Source organism: Schistocerca gregaria, chromosome 3, assembly GCF_023897955.1.
Source record: "Schistocerca gregaria isolate iqSchGreg1 chromosome 3, iqSchGreg1.2, whole genome shotgun sequence".
Classification (NCBI taxonomy): Eukaryota; Metazoa; Arthropoda; class Insecta; order Orthoptera; family Acrididae; genus Schistocerca; species Schistocerca gregaria.
In genome coordinates, this window is record NC_064922.1 from 408,776,094 (window position 1) to 408,795,602 (window position 19,509).

The following is a 19,509-nucleotide window of genomic DNA, read 5'->3' on the forward strand; positions in this document are numbered from 1 at the left end:
CTCTTACCAACTGACATCGAGACTCATCTGACCAGGTCACGGTTTTCCTGTAGTATAGGATCCAACCGATATAGTCACGATCCCAGGAAAGGCGCTCACATCGGTCAGTTGCCGCCACAACCCATTAACGCCAAATTTCGCAGCACTTTCCTAATTGATACGTTCGTCAAAATTTCCATATCGATTGCCGCGATTATTTCATGCAATGTTCCTTACCTGTTAGCACTTACAACTCCACGCAAAAGCCGCTACTCACGGTCGTTAAGTAAAGGCCGTGAGCCACTGAGTTGTACGTGGTGAGGGATAATGCTGAAATTTGGCACTCTCGGATCACTCTTGAAACTGTGGATATCGGAAAACTGAATTCCCTAACGATTTCCGAAATGGAATGCCCTATGCGTCTCGCCGCAACTATCATTGCGCGTTAGTCTTTTAATTCCCGTCGTGCGGCCAAAATCACGTCGGAAACCTTTTCATGTAAATCACCTGAGTACAAATGACAGTTCCGCCAATGCACTGACCATTTATACCTCGTGTACGCGATACTACAGCCGTCGGTATATGTGCATATTGCTGTCCCATGACTTCTGTCACCTCAGTGTACAAAAGATCTGTTTATAAATTGCACTGTTTTGGACCTCTCCATCTGTTGTATTATGTTTCTTAAATTGTAGAAAATTTGTTTTCGAATCTTTAGTCATCTGTGTTGGACAGCTTCAGGTTATTAGCATTACGTTGAGATAATACAAATTATATTTCAGTAAAATCAGAAAAATGTTGAAAGTAGTGTAATTTATGAGACTTTACCCCCACCAGCATCGCTGTGATCCAACCGATAATTACCAGCTTCCCCTGTTCTCGAAAATTTCAGGCGACTAGGAAAGTGAAGCCAATCTATTGCTAATCTGTACTAATCACACCTAGCCACCAAGTACAACCCTTTTTGCGACTTTCAGAAGATCGAAGGAGACGTAATCCACTTACTTTTTTACTGCAGTTTTCCAAAGCACAGAGAAATAGCTTACTGGAAAATCTTGGGAGAGTGTCGCAGTTGCTCTGGCTTTACTGCAAAATGAAGGTTCGAAAATGTAAAAATCTTTCTTGATGTTAGAGAGATAGTTCCTTTTTATTATGAAATTTAGTTTGCTATTATTGCCTATATAAACATTTTATAAGAATCGCCACGAATTCGTTTCCTCTTCCCACCTCGCCTCAAAGTAGCACATACGATCTACGCCTCCAATTATTTGCTGAATGTATTGCAGTCTCTGTTTTCCTGTACAAAATGGTTCAAATGGCTCTGAGCACTTCTCAGGTCATCAGTCCCCTAGAACTTAGAACAAACCTAACTAACCTAAGGACATGACACACATCCGTGCCCGAGGCAAGATTCGAACCTGCGACCGTAGCGCCTAGAACCGTTTCCTCTACAGTTTTTACCTTCTGTAGCTACTTCCATAACCACAGAAGTTACTCTTGAAGGATTTTATATCATCCTGTCCCTTCTTCTTGTCCGTGTTTTCCATATATTCCTTTCCTAGCAGATTCCGCGGAGGAGCTCTTCATTCCTTATCTTATCAGTTCACCTAATTCTTTAGCAACATGTATTAAGTCTGTGGCGATACTGTAAATTATTCTGAAATCATTTTTAAAGTCTTCTCGTTTCTCTGAACAGATGTTTTTAAATTAGTACCACGCTGTTGACAGTATTTTTCAGTAAACCAAAGTGAATTAAAAACACAAAAAAGTAAAAAATATTACCAGAAACATAGTATTTTCAGTATTTTATTTTATGAAATGGTGACGAACAAATGAATAATAAATATGTACAAGATGTTTTGCATCCTGAAACGGATGCAGATCATTCATTCACACGATCCTGTGGCACCGGCCATTATGCCCCGTTCTAAAACCGGAGCCACATTTGACTAAGTTAGGGGCGATGATGAAACCTTTGGACTGTGAACTGTTCGAGCTGGCCGTGGTTACGTCATCTGGCAGTGACGTCACGGACAGCGTCGAGTTGTCAACAGCGAGCTGTGGGCCAGAGAGCGGCGCTGCAGTAGTCGCGTTGTCGCCGGCGCTGTGGTTGGCTGCTGCAGCAGCCCCCTCTGATGACGTGGAGGCAGCCGGAGGCAGCGCAGTGGTAGTTGTTCGCTGGAGCGGCACGAACTTGTTAACGAAGCTGCTGATCTTGTCTAGGATAATGCCGCCATCGCAAGGCTGGTGTACCAGGAGAACCAGCGAGAGGACAATGAGCAAAGGCCGGGGGGACATTTGTACCACTCTGGCAACAAGCTGCAACACACCCAACGACAATTTCGTTAACACTATTGCTTAAGTTGCCGTGCTTAATATCTAATACAACAAAAAAGTTAATAAATTCCCCAGATGCGAACAGCACTCGCGCGCTGAGGATTCTGTACAAACTTAATAATGTTTATAGACAATTCACCCGCTCCGAAGATTTTTGCCTTTTATCGACACTGATACTGGCAAGGTCGGGGTCCCAGGGATTCCAAGACTTTCGGAAATGTTTTAATTTTAAGTTCGAAGTAGAATAACAAATAACAAAATGGATCAAATGGCTCTGAGCACTATGGGACTTAACATCTGTGGTCATCAGTCCCCTAGAACTTAGAACAAGTACCTAACTAACCTAAGGACGTCACACACATCCATGCCCGAGGCAGGATTCGAATCTGCGACCGTAGCGGTCACGCGGTTCCAGACTGAAGTGCCTAGAACAAATAACAAAAGAAAAAGTTTTTCATTTGGTATAATTACAGATTAACGATGTTCTGATTTTTTTTCCATTGCTTGTACTGTGTAACCTTTCTTCTTGCCAAATTTCATCACTCTACATCAAGGGGGAGGACCCTATACATTTTAGGAAGTGAGTTTGACTGTATCAAAATATGTGACCTAGATGGGCGTGTCTTTTGATTACACTGAATCACAACATTTGTACACCACTAAAGGCTATAAACCTTAGTATGCGACATAAATTTCAAATTCCCAAGAGGTCTTAACAGACGGACGGACAGGTAACCAGTCACAGAACAACTGGAAAAATTTTTTCGTTTGATATAGTTACAAAATTCATAATTTTCGAATTTTTTTTTCTTTTGGTTGTAGTGTGAAATCTTACCTCTTGCCGAATTTCCTGATTCCATACCAACGGGAGGTCAGTGTAGGTTCTGATGAGTGAGTTTGCGAGCATCAGTATACGTGACGAAAATGGGCGTTTCATTTTGGAAATTGGAAATTTGCGGTAAGGTCTTATGGAACCAAACTGCTCGGTCCCTAAGCTTACACACTACTTAAGCTAACTTAAACTAAATTACGCTAAGAACAACACCCACATACATGCTCGCGGAAGGACTCGAACCTCTGACGGGGGAGCCACGCGAACTGTTTCAAGGCGCCGTATCTTTTGATTGCATTGTTGTAGAAACTATCGTTTGTTACACCGTCAAAGGACCATGACCTTAGTATGTGACATTAATTTCAACTTCATACGTTTACCCCTTCCTGAGTATAAGGGGGCTTAATAGACGGACAGACAGACAGACAGGTTTCAAAGGAAATACAATCTTCCGTGTGATAAAATAAAAAGTCCATAATTTTCGGATTTTTTTCCCTGTGGTTGTAGTATGAAACCTTGCTTCTTACTGAATTTCACGATTCTAGACCAAGGAGAAGAACTCCACATGTTTTGATGAGTGAGTTTGCAACTGTCAATATACGTGACATAAATGGCCGATCTTTTGACTACATTCTTAGAAAGTAACGTTTGTTATATCGCCAAAAAATATTGACATAAATTTCAACTTACCACGTCTGCCCGTTCCTGAGAAAATTGTTTTGAACAGCTGGACAGACAAACTGACGGACCAACTGAAGTACAGAACTGTAAAAACGTCCTTCTAAAAAACTTTACTTCTATTTGGAGACAAAAAAATTGAGCAGGATATCGTTGGGTTCCTTTTCATGTAAAACTTTCGGAATTTACAGCTTACATTTTTTAAAGTTCCCTTTCACTAAGCCTTATGAATTGGCAAACACATTATTAACGGACCCATTCATGGAACTAAGAGTTATTAAGAGTGAAATAATCCATAATTTTCAAACTACTGCACAGTGTAAGGTGAAAACTCAAAGTGTATATCAAAAAGCCAAAACAACCTTACGTGGTATTAAAAGCAAGGGTGGTTACATTAAGAGCGCAATGGGGATTTCAATGTTAAACGCAGAGGAGAGAGCGGATGGATGGAAAGAATACATTAAGGGCAGCCACAAGAGAGGGGGCTTGTCCCACGACATGTTGGAAGAAAAAATTGGAATCTATGTTAAAGACACAAATTAGTATTAGAATCAAAGTTTAAAAGAGCTTTGGAAGACTTAAGGAAAAATAAGGCAACAGGAATAGTTAACGTTCCGTCAGAATTACTAACATCATAGCGGGAAGTTGAGACCAAACGACTATTCAACTTAATGTGTAGAATCTATGACACTAGCGTCATACCACCAAACTTTCGAGAAAATATCATCCGCACCATTCCGAAGATAGCAAGAGCAAAAAGTGCGAGAACTATCGTACACTCCTGGAAATGGAAAAAAGAACACATTGACACCGGTGTGTCAGACCCACCATACTTGCTCCGGACACTGCGAGAGGGCTGTACAAGCAATGATCACACGCACGGCACAGCGGACACACCAGGAACCGCGGTGTTGGCCGTCGAATGGCGCTAGCTGAGCAGCATTTGTGCACCGCCGCCGTCAGTGTCAGCCAGTTTGCCGTGGCATACGGAGCTCCATCGCAGTCTTTAACACTGGTAGCACGCCGCGACAGCGTGGACGTGAACCGTATGTGCAGTTGACGGACTTTGAGCGAGGGCGTAGAGTGGGCATGCGGGAGGCCGGGTGGACGTACCGCCCAATTGCTCAACACGTGGGGCGTGAGGTCTCCACAGTACATCGATGTTGTCGCCAGTGGTCGGCGGAAGGTGCACGTGCCCGTCGACCTGGGACCGGACCGCAGCGACACACGGATGCACGCCAAGACCGTAGGATCCTACGCAGTGCCATAGGGGACCGCACCGCCACTTCCCAGCAAATTAGGGACACTGTTGCTCCTGGGGTATCGGCGAGGACCATTCGCAACCGTCTCCATGAAGCTGGGCTACGGTCCCGCACACCGTTAGGCCGTCTTCCGCTCACGCCCCAACATCGTGCAGCCCGCCTCCAGTGGTGTCGCGACAGGCGTGAATGGAGGGACAAATGGAGACGTGTCGTCTTCAGCGATGAGAGTCGCTTCTGCCTTGGTGCCAAAGATGGTCGTATGCGTGTTTGGCGCCGTGCAGGTGAGCGCCACAATCAGGACTGCATACAACCGAGGCACACAGGGCCAACACCCGGCATAATGGTGTGGGGATCGATCTCCTACACTGGCCGTACACCTCTGGTGATCGTCGAGGGGACACTGAATAGTGCACGGTACATCCAAACCGTCATCGAACCCGTCTTTCTACTATTCCTAGACCGGAAAGGGAACTTGCTGTTCCAACAGGACAATGCACGTCCGCATGTATCCCGTGCCACCCAACGTGCTCTAGAAGGTGTAAGTCAACTACCCTGGCCAGCAAGATCTTCGGATCTGTCCCCCATTGAGCATGTTTGGGACTGGATGAAGCGTCGTCTCACGCGGTCTGCACGTCCAGCACGAACGCTGGTCCAACTGAGGCGCCAGGTGGAAATGGCATGGCAAGCCGTTCCACAGGACTACATCCAGCATCTCTACGATCGTCTCCATGGGAGAATAGCAGCCTGCATTGCTGCGAAAGGTGGATATACACTGTACTAGTGCCGACATTGTGCATGCTCTGTTGCCTGTGTCTATGTGGCTGTGGTTCTGTCAGTGTGATCATGTGATGTATCTGACCCCAGGAATGTGTCAATAAAGTTTCCCCTTCCTGGGACAATGAATTCACGATGTTCTTATTTCAATTTTCAGGAGTGTACAATCATGCATAAGAATTGCTTACAAGAATAACATATAGCAGAATGAAAAAGGAAAACTGAAGATCTTTTAGAAGATGATCAGTTTGGTTCTAGGAAAGGTAAATGAACCAAAGATTCAACCCTGACGTTGCCCTTGATAATGGAAGTAAGATTGAAGAAAAGTCAGAACACGCTCATAGGATTTTTCGACAATGTAAAAAAGTCAGATGTTCTATATTTTGAATAGAATTCTCGTAATCTATAGGTTTTGTTGTTGTTGTCTTCAGTCCTGAGACTGGTTTGATGCAGCTCTCCATGCTACTCTATCCTGTGCAAGCTGCTTCATCTCCCAGTACCTACTGCAACCTACATCCTTCTGAATCTGCTTAGTGTACTCATCTCTCGGTCTCCCTCTACGATTTTTACCCTCCACGCTGCCCTCCAATGCTAAATTTGTGATCCCTTGATGCCTCAAAACATGTCCTACCAACCGATCCCTTCTTCTAGTCAAGTTGTGCCACAAACTTCTCTTCTCCCCAATCCTATTCAATACCTCCTCATTAGTTACGTGATCTATCCACCTTATCTTCAGTATTCTTCTGTAGCACCACATTTCGAAAGCTTCTATTCTCTTCTTGTCCAAACTAGTTATCGTCCATGTTTCACTTCCATACATGGCTACACTCCAAACAAATACTTTCAGAAAGGACTTCCTGATACATAAATCTATATTCGATGTTAACAAATTTCTCTTCTTCAGAAACGCTTTCCTTGCCATTGCCAGTCTACATTTTATATCCTCTCTACTTCGACCATCATCAGTTATTTTACTTCCTAAATAGCAAAACTCCTTTACTACTTTAAGTGTCTCATTTCCTAATCTAATTCCCTCAGCATCACCCGATTTAATTTGACTACATTCCATTATCCTCGTTTTGCTTTTGTTAATGTTCATCTTATATCCTCCTTTCAAGACACTGTCCATTCCGTTCAACTGCTCTTCCAAGTCCTTTGCCGTCTCTGACAGAATTACAATGTCATCGGCGAACCTCAAAGTTTTTACTTCGTCTCCATGAATTTTAATACCTACTCCAAATTTTTCTTTTGTTTCCTTTACTGCTTGCTCAATATACAGATTGAATAACATCGGGGAGAGGCTACAACCCTGTCTCACTCCTTTCCCAACCACTGCTTCCCTTTCATGCCCCTCGACTCTTATTACTGCCATCTGGTTTCTGTACAAATTATAAATAGCCTTTCGCTCCCTGTATTTTACCCCTGCCACCTTTAGAATTTGAAAAAGAGTATTCCAGTCAACATTGTCAAAAGCTTTCTCTAAGTCTACAAATGCTAGAAACGTAGGTTTGCCTTTTCTTAATCTTTCTTCTAAGATAAGTCGTAAGGTCAGTATTGCCTCACGTGTTCCAACATTTCTACGGAATCCAAACTGATCTTCCCCGAGGCGTGCATCTACCAGTTTTTCCATTCGTCTGTAAAGAATTCGCGTTAGTATTTTGCAGCCGTGGCTATAGGTAAAGACACGTAATACAGAGTATGTACAAGAACCAAGAAGGAACAATAAAACTGGAAGACCAAGATCGAACTGCTCACATTAAAAATTGTGTAAGGTAGGGGTGTAATCTTTCGCCCATACTGTTCAATCAATACATCGAAGAAGCAATGATGGACATAAAATAATGTTTCAAGAGTGGAATTAAAATTCAAGATGAAAGGATATCAATGATTACATTCGCTGATGACATTTCTATCCTCGGCGAAAGTGAAGAGGAATTACAGGATCTGTTGAAAAGAATGAACATTGTAATGAGTAGAGAATAACGATTGAGAATAACCCGAAAATAGACAAAAGTAATGAGGGGTGTGAGAATTGAGAATAGTGAGAAACTTAATATTAAAGGTGACAATGTCGAAGTAGACGAAGTTAAGTAATTCTGCTACCTTGGAGCGAAATAACATATGATGGACCGAGCAAGGCGGACATAAAAAGCAGGCTGACACGTACAAAGAAGGCATTCTTGGGCATGAAATGTCTACTGGTGTCAAACATAGACATCAATTTGAAGGAGAAATTTCTGAGGGTGTACATTGGGAGCACAGCATTGTATGGTAATGAAGCATGGTCAGTGGGAAAACCGGAGCACAAGAGAATCGAAGCGTTCAGATTTGGTGCTACAGACGGACGTTGAAAATCATGTGGACTGGTGAGATAAGGAATGAGGCGGTTCTCCACAGGATGATAAGGCATGTGTTAAGACAACAGGGAATAACTTGCATGGTACTAGCAGGAGCTGTAGAGGATAAATCTGTATGAGAAGACAGCACTTGGAATATATTCGAGTCTGCAGCTCGTGGTCGTGCGGTAGCGTTCTCGCTTCCCACGCCCGGGTTCCCGAGTTCGATTAATTAATTAATTACTGATTTCAGTTCTGTAGCTCGTGTTTAACATGACATAACCTGAAGGAAACAGTCCAGACTTGGGATATTCAAAATGACTTCAAGTTGACTTCATGTACCTCTTCAGACACTTCCTTCAATATTTCGCATCGCTTCACCCTTTTCCTATGCGTGGCATGTTGTAAACATAGCTAGCAAAATGGTTCAAATGGCTCTGAGCACTATGGGACTTAACATCTGAGATCACCAGTCCCCTAGAACTTAGAACTACTTAAACCTAACTAACCTAAGGACATCACACACATCCATGCCCAAGGCACGATTCGAACCTGCGACCGGAGCGGTCGCGCGGTTCCAGACTGAAGCGCCTAGAACCCCTGGGCCACAATGGCTGGCTGCTCGACAATTCTGCCCCATTCTTTGTAAATCTCCACGTACAGCCATTGTGCTGGCTGGATTACTGGTAGCACTCTGGGACTCATGAGTGGTTCTTCCAGCTGACTTCATCCATTTTTTTACAACCATCCTCCAGAATGAACGACGGTCCCTGTCAGTCAGTAAATGGAGTCTGCCTGATCGGTTCAGTTGCGGTTGTTGCCTCGTGTTTCCACTTCACATTAACTCCACCAACAGACGGCTTGGCCAGCTTCAGAAGGTTTAAAATGTCCTTGATTTAGAGTCATGTGAAACCCAACGACTAGCCCATGTTCGAAATCACACAGCTTTCTGATAAACCCACTCTGCTGTGGCTTCTCTGCTGACAACACAATAATCCCGGCCTCCTTTTATTTTGTCAGGTCCGCTTCTAGTGACATACTGCACATTAAATTGGGACATCCAGATACTTTTGATCAGATAGTGTACACTGAAGCTGACCAACTCACCAGGATGTTCTTTTTCCTGTTTTTCTAAGTTCTACGAGTAACGCAGCCACATTTCCAGATTTTTACCATCGATCTAATGACGGGCGGGCAGGATTGAAAATTATGTCTGTGACCTGAACATACTTAGACCAAAGATATAATTCACAGTAAAATTCAATCGGTGAAGTGTAAGATTATCGTTACGTAGCTAATTATACTTACAGCATCATATTAAACGAACCGTCAAACAAATGTCAAATCATATTTTGAAGTAAACGAACTATCAAAAATATGTCAAATTATATTTCATACGTTTATAATTACCACATATCACGTAATCACTACGAATTGGATAACGAGAGTTTACTATGGATGCAATATGGATGTCAAATCAAACTATATGCAAGCATCAATGTATAATTCCAATGTACACATGGACAACCACCATTTATTTAGTTTCACCAGTACTGTATTCGCTGGTTACTTTAGAATGGCAATGATGGCGAAACAGCTGTCACAAAAATAATAAATTTATTGCAGTTGATCTGGACATTTCCTTTCCAAAATCAAAGATTCATACTTAACACACTCCTCTGCTGTACTCGTCTCGAACTAATAAACGTTACTGCGTATTAATCCCGATTGGTTAAGGACACTCACTTGCCACTATGTAAGTGTGCTATCAGAACATTCTTAGTCATTAATTTCTCACTCTCCGAGAGTGATCTGAAAGCGGCTGCTAATCTAAATCGACAAAAATTTCAAAGAGAAACAGCGCAAGAAGCGCAGCAAAACGGTTGAGGTCAGCCAATAGAAACCATTACAAGCCTGCTATCAGCTGTTATTCGACTAAATGCCTTGTACTGATATTAGTCCGGAGGAAATGTATAAGGATATCGCACACGTTCAATTGCTGTCTTTCATTGGTGACAGCTTTCAAAAGCACGTCGTTAGTAGCCCTACATACAAATTTCTCCCGCATAGAACGAAATTTTAGATTTCATAAGTTTACAGGAGCACACCAGAGATGGGATATAAACAACTGTATGCCACGTAATAATGCCTATAGCAGTCGTAGCATCTAATTTAGAAATTATTATTAACGAACAAAGAGCAAGCACTGTCAACTAATGGAGCAACTGAAAATACACAGCTTATTCATTATTATTAAAATAATGGACTCAAAGAAATTTTAAACGCTTTATTCTTCCTCACATTTGGGCACTTCTGTCTTATCTTTCATTCTGTCGAGAAATACCATTAGTTGTAAAAAATCGCTTTAACTTTCTAAAACGTGATGGACTGGATGTGTAATTCAGTTCTAAGGTAACTGAGTCCCCCGCCGAAGATCTAGAGGATGTTTTCAATTTGTAGGTCCACTTATTTTGTTCAAATATTCCTTAAGGAAAAGAGTTGCCATGTGTAAAACAGCTTCAAACGTCTGAGTACACTACAAATAACTTAATGCATTAAGTATTTGACTTGAAGCACATAACCGAGAAAAACGTTAGAAAAGGTTTCAAATTGTGTTCAAAGTACTCTAATTCTTCAATACGAGTACTATATGAATAGAGTCCAGGTGATTTGACGCTGTGTGTTACGCTGCCTCAAAACGTATACACACTTTCACGTTGATATATTTTCCGTACTGTGTTGAACCTTTAATGAAAGATTATAGATCTCAATGAGCAGAATGACACAGCATTTCAAATTTTTAATTTCGGTCAATAAAATCAAATATTTTTACCTCTGCAAGTCGTTAGATAGGCAGCTTGGTCTGTGCATAAACCAATTTAACCTTTCAGTAATACAGATACCAGAAGATTGAAGTGAAGTAACACGTTCTGCCACTCATTTCACTGAAAATATATCTGTCAGCATCAATGTCTTAGCTCTAACTAACAATTTTAGCAGTATGCTCTTCCCATGCGTGAATTTGGTGTATACTGCTGGCAATGGATGCTCGTTGATGTTAGCATTGTCTTCAGTAGTTATTTGTCTTTGGTGCATTGTACAGGTTCTGTTTTGCCTGAAACACAACGTACTTTGAATGCTGTTACCATGCAAACGCTTTTACCCTCATGATGCAATATACTGGTGTAATGGTCTCTAAAAATTAGTGAGTACATTAAGCTGAAGCAGTCACGGCGTTTCCGCTGTTGTATATTTCCCATACAATGTCCTTAGAAGCAACACGATACTCGTCTTGTCTGCTGTTCTTGCTGCCCTTACTCAAAAGCTTCATTATTTTCTTCGCCGGGATTGTATTGTACTGTTCAGAAATTTAAAAAATCCAACTCATCGCGAACACCAAATACTGTTCTGACAATGGGACCCTTGCTGTTAAAATTTTACAATGTCGTACTTCATAGCTTTCGGATCTGCTACACTCCTAAACAATTCCACCGAAGAAACCGCCAGGTCATCTTGCAGCTGCCGTCATACAAAATACTTTAATTCCATTGCGACTCAGCGTTATCCACAAGATCTAATATGACAGATCATCTCCATCTACTATCGAATTCCTTTGTCCATAAGATTACTGCTTCAAATTGAGTTCGCGTTCAGTTACAGTATTAACGTCTTATCTTAAAAACAATTACTTCCAAGAGGATTATGTTATGGTATTGATGGTAGCCGGCTATAAACACAGTAAAGGCTTAATTTCTATCTTGCACAGTATGTTACTCACCGGACGAGAAGAATTTCTCCAGAAAACTACGCGCTTCCTCGGCGAGATCTGATCGACTCAGTACACGAGTTGCGTTGCTCGGTCTGCTGGCGAAACAGAGATCCGGTCACCTTTTATTGAGAGTGCCTCTCCGTGCGCAAACTGAGTCCAAGGGTGCCCCATGCGATAGAAGAGACTGGAGCGAGGTTTCAGGAACATCTGCACAACAACAGTGTCAAGGAAAAGACGCAAGCCTTCACATCGTCCCCATTTCGACTTGGAAGTGTAATCAACATATTGTGCCAAAGTGCAATCGATGCGCGTTGCATTTAAACAAGATCCAAAGTACTGCAGCGCGAGTACATTCTAGCTAACAATTTTCTATGTAGTTAATTACCAAATTAAATCCAGAAATCCTGCTTTATGTAATGAAAACCGACCAATCTTGAGTTCTTCAAAATGACTCCAAGTTTTCTTATTTTATTTCTGCGTGTCTTGAAGCATTTCTGTCAGATGTTTTTCACCACTTTATTCCTACCTCGTGTATAGCATTTTATAAACAACAGTAATAGATAGAGAGACCTGCGTATTTGTAGAGCTCACTTTACCGACGATTTTCGTCGAAAAACAATACAGAACACCACTTTAAGTACAAGTATACTATTGTCCTGAATACAGTTCAAGTGTTGTTATTATGAGTGCTATCGCATTGCTCCAGATGGCACACCAGTGATGTTCATTGTGATGATAATGAACATTAGTCTGGTTATTGTCCTACAGTGTAATTTCTTCAAGAAAACATTTCTCTCTTAGGTCGACATAGCTTTAGAGCAAACCCGTTGACATCTGTGCAACGTGAAAAAATGACAACCACAAATTGTCTCTTGCACAAGTTCTGTTAGTTAAGCTGATGGTACTTCGTATATAAAACGTGTTCCGCAACACTGTCAGATATGACAGTGACAAAAACATCGTTGGTATTTGTGTGTGTGTATGTGCGTGTGTAAGTGTGTTTGTCAAATAAAGTACAAATATCCAGAGTTATAGCAGAAATATATAGAAACAGGGAAACAAAATGAGGACGCATGTATTTGGAACCAGTAGTTGGTGATAGAAACACTGTAGGGCTATTCAGGAGTTTTTGTTTTGGGTTATATTACGCGTTTCATCTTACCATCACGAAAGTGTCTACACCTCTAACTCCCTATGAAGATTCAATTCTCAATAAAATACGACGGAAGATCGGAAAGTATCGCACTATAATTTTATTACCAAAAAGATTTATAGCTAACAAAACAAAGAAATTAGAAAGGAACATACAACTTTTACCTACTTTCCTACATAGTCATCAACGTTCTCATTACATTTCTACCATAGTAGTACAATTTTCAATAATCCCTATTCGTAGAAGTTCGTTCGGTTGGAGTATAGCCATTTGCGGACTGCTGATTTCACCTCCGCATCTGTCGCTATATATTGGCCGGTCAGGAATTTCTTCGTCGGAGCGAACAGATGAAAGTCCGACGGTGCTAGGTCCGAACTGAATGGTGGATGCCGGAGCATCTCCCACCCAAATCTGACGATTTTCTCACGATCAGGAGCGTCAACGTAGGGTCGAGTATTGTCATGATGAAATCTGACACCGTCAGTATTCATGTCGTGGCGTTTGTCACGAAGGGCACTACGAAACTTCATCAGAGTTTTAATCTAGACTACAGAATTCACATCAACGGCCTTGCCGCAGTGGTAACAATGATTCCCGTCAGATCACCGAAGTTAAGCGCTGTCAGGCTCGGCTCGCACTTAGATGGGTGACCATCCGGTCTGCCGAGCGCTGTTGGCAAGCGTGGTGCACTCAGCCCTTGTGAGGCAAACTAAGAAGCTACTCGATTGAAAAGTGGCGGCTCCGGTCTCGGAAACTGACATACAGACGGGAGAGCGGTGTGCTGACCACATGCCCCACAATATTCGCATCCAGTGACGCCTGTGGTCTCGGGATGACACGGCGGCCAGTCGGTACCTTTGGGCCTTCATGGCCTGTGCGGGAGGAGAGTTACAGAATTCACAGTGGTCCCGTGTTCAGCAAAGTTCACCAATAACACACAATGCATATACCAGAAAGCTGTCACAAAAACTTAGATTCATTCACTTTGGATTTCTTTCGTAATGTGGAATTAGCATGTTTCCACACCATAGAGGCCTGCTTGGTTTCGGGCGTGAAGTGTTGACTGATCAAAAATGACAATTCCTTCCAAGAAGTCATGCCCTTCCATGGCGTAACGCGTTAAGTCACCCTAGCGTATTATCATTCGCTGGCCCGTTCCGTTGTTTGTCAGGTTCTTAGTCACCCCAGCGAGCACTAACTTCACGAAATTTCAACGTGTCATGAACAACATCATACACCGCACCATAGGAAATATTTAACGGCTTGTGATAAGATTCCCAGTTACACACGTCTGTAGTTCAGAATTTTTGCATCAACGGCTCCGACATTCCGTGGAATTGCAGCTCTTGCCGGCCGACCGCAGGTTCACACGGCCCTCTTGGAGGAATACACATCACACCTGGAGACATGCTACAGTCCATACAGTCGTCGCCATATACGTCACGCATTTCTCTGTGAATTTCACTCGGCTTATACCCTTTGGCCCACAAAAATCAACCTAAACTTCGTTGCTCTTCACAAGTTGTCGAACGTGCGCGCGTATTTTGTTCCGTAGTTCATGCTTGCCGGCCGCGGTGGCCAAGCGGTTCTAGGCACTTTAGTCCGGAACCTCGCGACCGGTACGGTCGCAGTTTCGAATCCTGTCTCGGGCATGGATGTGTGTGATGTCCTTAGGTTAGTTAGGTTTCCGTAGTTCTAAATTCTAGGGGACTGATGACCTAAGATGTTAAGTCCCATAGTGCTCAGAGCCATTTGAACGAAGTTCATGCTTCTCTCGCTAGAGCTGCACGTGAAAACAAATTACCCTCTGTAGCACAAACTTAAAACTGTATCGTTCTGAGATTTCAACATTCTAGCTGCAATACAAGGGGGAATAAATTATTGTGCGTTACTTTGCAATCCTTCCTCGTACATATAAAGCCACAATATTGTTTCTTAATGAATTCTGAACGCTGTGTATTCATTTTCAGATGCTACCTACAACATACCTTTATATTAAATTGTAAATAAGAATCTAATAATCCCAGCACCAAAGAAGGGAGGCGTTGTCAGGTGTGGGAACCACAGAACCAGAAGTTTAATCAGTCACTGTAACAAAATATAAGTAGCAGTAAAATGAAAACGAAACAGGTGGAAAATATGTAAACTGTCTATATTTTCAAAAGTAATCAATACAACTCCAAATGTGTGGAAATGCCATGGAGAGAGATCTTACTATATGGAGGATGTGTAAGGACTTCCAGGCTCAATTTCTGTAGAGTAATCGGAAGAACCTTGGAAACATGTGACCGGGCATTATATTGCAACAAATTGACGCAGTCCGTCAACATTACTGGGCGTTTAGACTTGATGGCGCGTTTCAATTTTTGCAAATTATCCTCTTACCACAGAGGGGTAATTGTGGCACCGTTTCCTACAAAGTCATTGCACTGAAAGGCCTTACACATCCCCGGTACATAAGTGATTTCTCTCCATGCTGTCTGCATATTTTTGGAGCCCTGAACATAAATATTCGTGGCCGTCGATTTTCTTCGGATGAAGAGAAGCACGCCTGATTCCATATACAGCTGCATACACTTTTTCAGCCGGCCGTTGTGGCCGAGCGGTTCTAGGCGCTTCAGTCTGGAACCGCGCGACCGCTACGGTCGCAGGTTCGAATCCTGCCTGGGGCATGGATGTGTGTAATGTCCTTAGATTAGTTAGGTTTAAGTAGTTCTAAAATCTAGGGGACTGATGACCTCAGATGTTAAGTCCCATAGTGCTCAGAGCCATTTGAACCATTTGAACACTTTTTCATGAAGGCATAGATCGTCTTGTCTCGCTGTGAGATAAACGTATTAACAATTATGGGGATTAATTTTAAAATAACAAATGTTTATTTCCTTTTTTGCATCTGTCACGTGTCCATTTCACTACCTACCTCTTATACCAAAACAACTTACGTACAGAAGAATGGAATTAATGGTGACGTGCGATCTACAGAAAAGATAAGCTGGGATTCGGAACGAATGGAGGGACACTCCAAGCGAAACAATCCCTACCTGTAGTTTTGTGTAAGACACTGAAGAAAGGAAAATCTACATTTCTAGTATATGCTGACTTATGAGAGACTTTCAATAATGTTGACCGGAATATACTATTTGAAATTTTGAAAATAGAGATAAAACACAAGGGAAGAAAGGCTATCTACAACTTGTAAATTAACTTTACTGCAATTTTAAGATACGGACATGAAAAGTAGACAGTAGGTGAGAAGGGAGTAAGACAGGGTTCTAGAGGTGTGTGTTATTCAGATCGTATACAGAGCTAGCCGTGACGGGAACCAAGAAGAATTTGGGATATGAAACTATAGTCCAGGGAGAATAAGCAAAGGCTCTGAGGTTTGCAGGTGTGTTGCGGAACTGTCGTGGGTGGCAAATGTTTTGAAAAATCAGTTGGAGGGGACATATAACCTCGTGAGAAGAGGTTATAAGGTGAATATCAGCGAAAGTCCAACAAGGACGATGGAATTGAATCAAATTAAATCCGGGGGCTGCTGAAGGAATTAGATTAGGAAATGAGGCACTGAAAGTAGTTGATGCCTGGTATTTGGAAGGTGAAAAATGGTTCAAATGGTTCTGAGCACTATGGGACTTAACTTCTCAGGTCATCAGTCTCCTACAACTTAGAACTACTTAAATTTAACTAACCTACTGTCATCACACACATCCATTCCCGAGGCAGGATTCGAACCTGCGACCGTAGCGGTCGCGCGATTCCAGACTGGTCGGTAAGGAGAGAAATATTGCCGCGTGTTGTTAACCGTCTTCTTAGACACCTGTAAGATGAAGTCTTCATCAAATACAAATTAAATTGTTAGGAATCTTTTGCTGAAAGATTTGTCTGCAGTAGCCTACTACGACACTTAAACGTAAAAGACAAACGGAATAACCTATAAGAGAATAGAAACCTTTTGAAAAATGGTGTTTCAGAAGAATGTTCATTATTTGACGCTTATATCAAGAAACAGCACCGAACTGAAGAGAAAAGAACTTTATGGCACAAATTGACTAGGAGAAGGGACAAGTTGACAAGAGATATTGTGAGTGACCAAGGAATAGTTATATCGGCAATGTATGGAAGTGTAGGGGGGGAGGGGGCGTAAAGAGGTATAAATATAAAAACCAGGTTCAAGCGGGAAAAGCTGCAGCAGCTGTATAGCGACATCATGCACAGAATTTACTATCATAGTTAGCTGCACCGAACCCGTCTTCGAACTGAAGTCAACAATGGCAACAACAACATTATGTTGTGATTAATTATATTCTAATGAACTGGACCTTGCCGTCGGTGAGATGGCTTACGTGCCTCAGCAGTGCAAACAGCCGTACCGTAGGTGCAACTACACCAGAGGATTGACTGTTGAGAGGCTAGACAAACATGTAGTTCCTGAAGAGGGGCATCAACTTTTTCAGTAGTTCCAAGAGAGACAGTCTGAATGATTGATTGATTTGGTCTTGTAACATTAACCAAAACGGCCTTGCTGTGATGGCTGAAAGCATAGGTAAACTACAGACGTAATTTTTCAAATGGTTCAAATGGCTCTAAACACTGTGGGACTCAACACTCGTCCCCTAGACTTAGAACTACTTAAACTTAACCAACCTAAGGACATCATACACATCCATGCTCGAGGCAGGATTCGAACGTGTAACCGTAGCAGCACGGCGTTCCCAGACTGAAGCGCCTAGAACCACTCGGCCACAACCGTAATTTTTCCCGAGGGCATGCAGCTCTACTGTATGGTTAAATGATTATGGCGTCCTCCTGGGTAAAATATTTCTGAGGTAAAATAGCCCCCCACTAGGATCTCCAGGCGGGAATTACTCAGGAGGATGTCATCATCAGGAGAAACAAAACTAGCATTCTACGGACCGGAGACCGTGTAATGTTAGGCCCCTTAATCGGGAAGATAGGTTAGAAAATTTAAAAAGGGAAATGGACCGGTTGATGTTAGATATAGTTGGAATTAGCGAAGTTCGGTGGCAGGAAGAAAACAAATGGGGGAAACGCAGGAGTAGGATTAATAAACAATACGAAAATATGAATGCGGATAAGTTACTACGAAAACCATAGTGAACGCATCGTGGCCAAGTCAGGCACGAAGCCCACACCCAACGAAGTTGTACAAGTTCACAGGCCAACGAGATCCGCAGATGATGAAAAGATTGAAGAAATGTATGACGAGAAAAACGAAACTATTCAGACAGTTTAGGGAGACGAAAATTTAATAGTGATGGGTGACTGAAATTCGATAGTAGGAAAAGGGAGAGAAGGAAAAATAATAGGTGAATATGGACTGGGGGAAAGAAATGAAAGAGGAAGCTTCCTAGTAGAGTTTGGCACGGAGCATAATTTATTCATCGCGAACGCGTGGTTTAAGAGCCATAAAAGGAGGTTGTATACCGGGTGATCAAATAGTCAGTATAAATTTGAAAACTTAATAAACCACGGAATAATGTAGATAGAGAGGTAAAAATTGACACACATGTTTAGAATGACATGGGGTTTTATTAGAACCAAAATAAAACACCCTATATTGTTAGACGCGTGAAAGAACTCTTGCGCGCGTCGTTTGGTGATGATCGCGTGCTCAGCCGCTACTTTCGTCATGCTTGGCCTCTCAGGTCCCCAGACCTCAGTTTTGGGGTTATCTGAAGTCGCAAATGCATCGTGATCGACCGACATATCTAGGGATGCTGAAAGAAAACGTCCGACGCCAATGCCTCACCATAACTTCGGACATGCTTTACAGTGCTGTTTGTAACATTATTCCTCGACTACAACTATTGTTGAGGAATGATGGTGGACATATTGAGCATTTCCTGTAAAGAGCATCCATCATCTTTGCTTTGTCTTATTTTGTTATGCTAATTGTTGCTATTCTGATCAGATGAAGCGCCATCTGTCGGACATTTTTTGAACGTTTGTGATTTTTTTTTTTTTTGTTTCTAACAAAACCCCATCTCATTCAAAGCATGTGTGTCAATTTGTACCTCTCTATCTACATTATTCCGTGATTTATTCAGTTTTCAAATTTATACTGACTTTTTGATCACGCGGTACTTTGAAGGAACCTGTATACACCGCAAGGTTTCCGATTGACTACATAGTGCTAAGACAGAGATTTGGGAACCAGGTTTTAAACTGTAGGACATATCCTGGGGCAGATGTGGAATCTGAACAATACTTATTGGTTCAAATGGCTATGAGCACTGTGGCACTTAACTTATGAGGTCATCAGTCCTCTAGAACTTAGAACTACTTAAACCTAACTAACCTAAGGACATCACACACACCCATTCCCGAGGCAAGATTCGAACCTGCGCCTAGAACCGCTCGCCCACCCC

At 42.3% G+C, this 19,509-nt stretch overlaps 1 long non-coding RNA gene across 1 annotated transcript; it reads right to left on the reverse strand.

The window, feature by feature from the left end:
• Window positions 1-1,769: 1,769 nt before the first annotated feature.
• Window positions 1,770-12,056, reverse strand: LOC126355042 (uncharacterized). Its single transcript, XR_007565433.1, has 2 exons — window positions 11,977-12,056; window positions 1,770-2,298 (listed from the first exon to the last, which is right to left on the reverse strand). It is a non-coding gene; the product is annotated as an uncharacterized LOC126355042 (long non-coding RNA).
• Window positions 12,057-19,509: the final 7,453 nt, after the last annotated feature.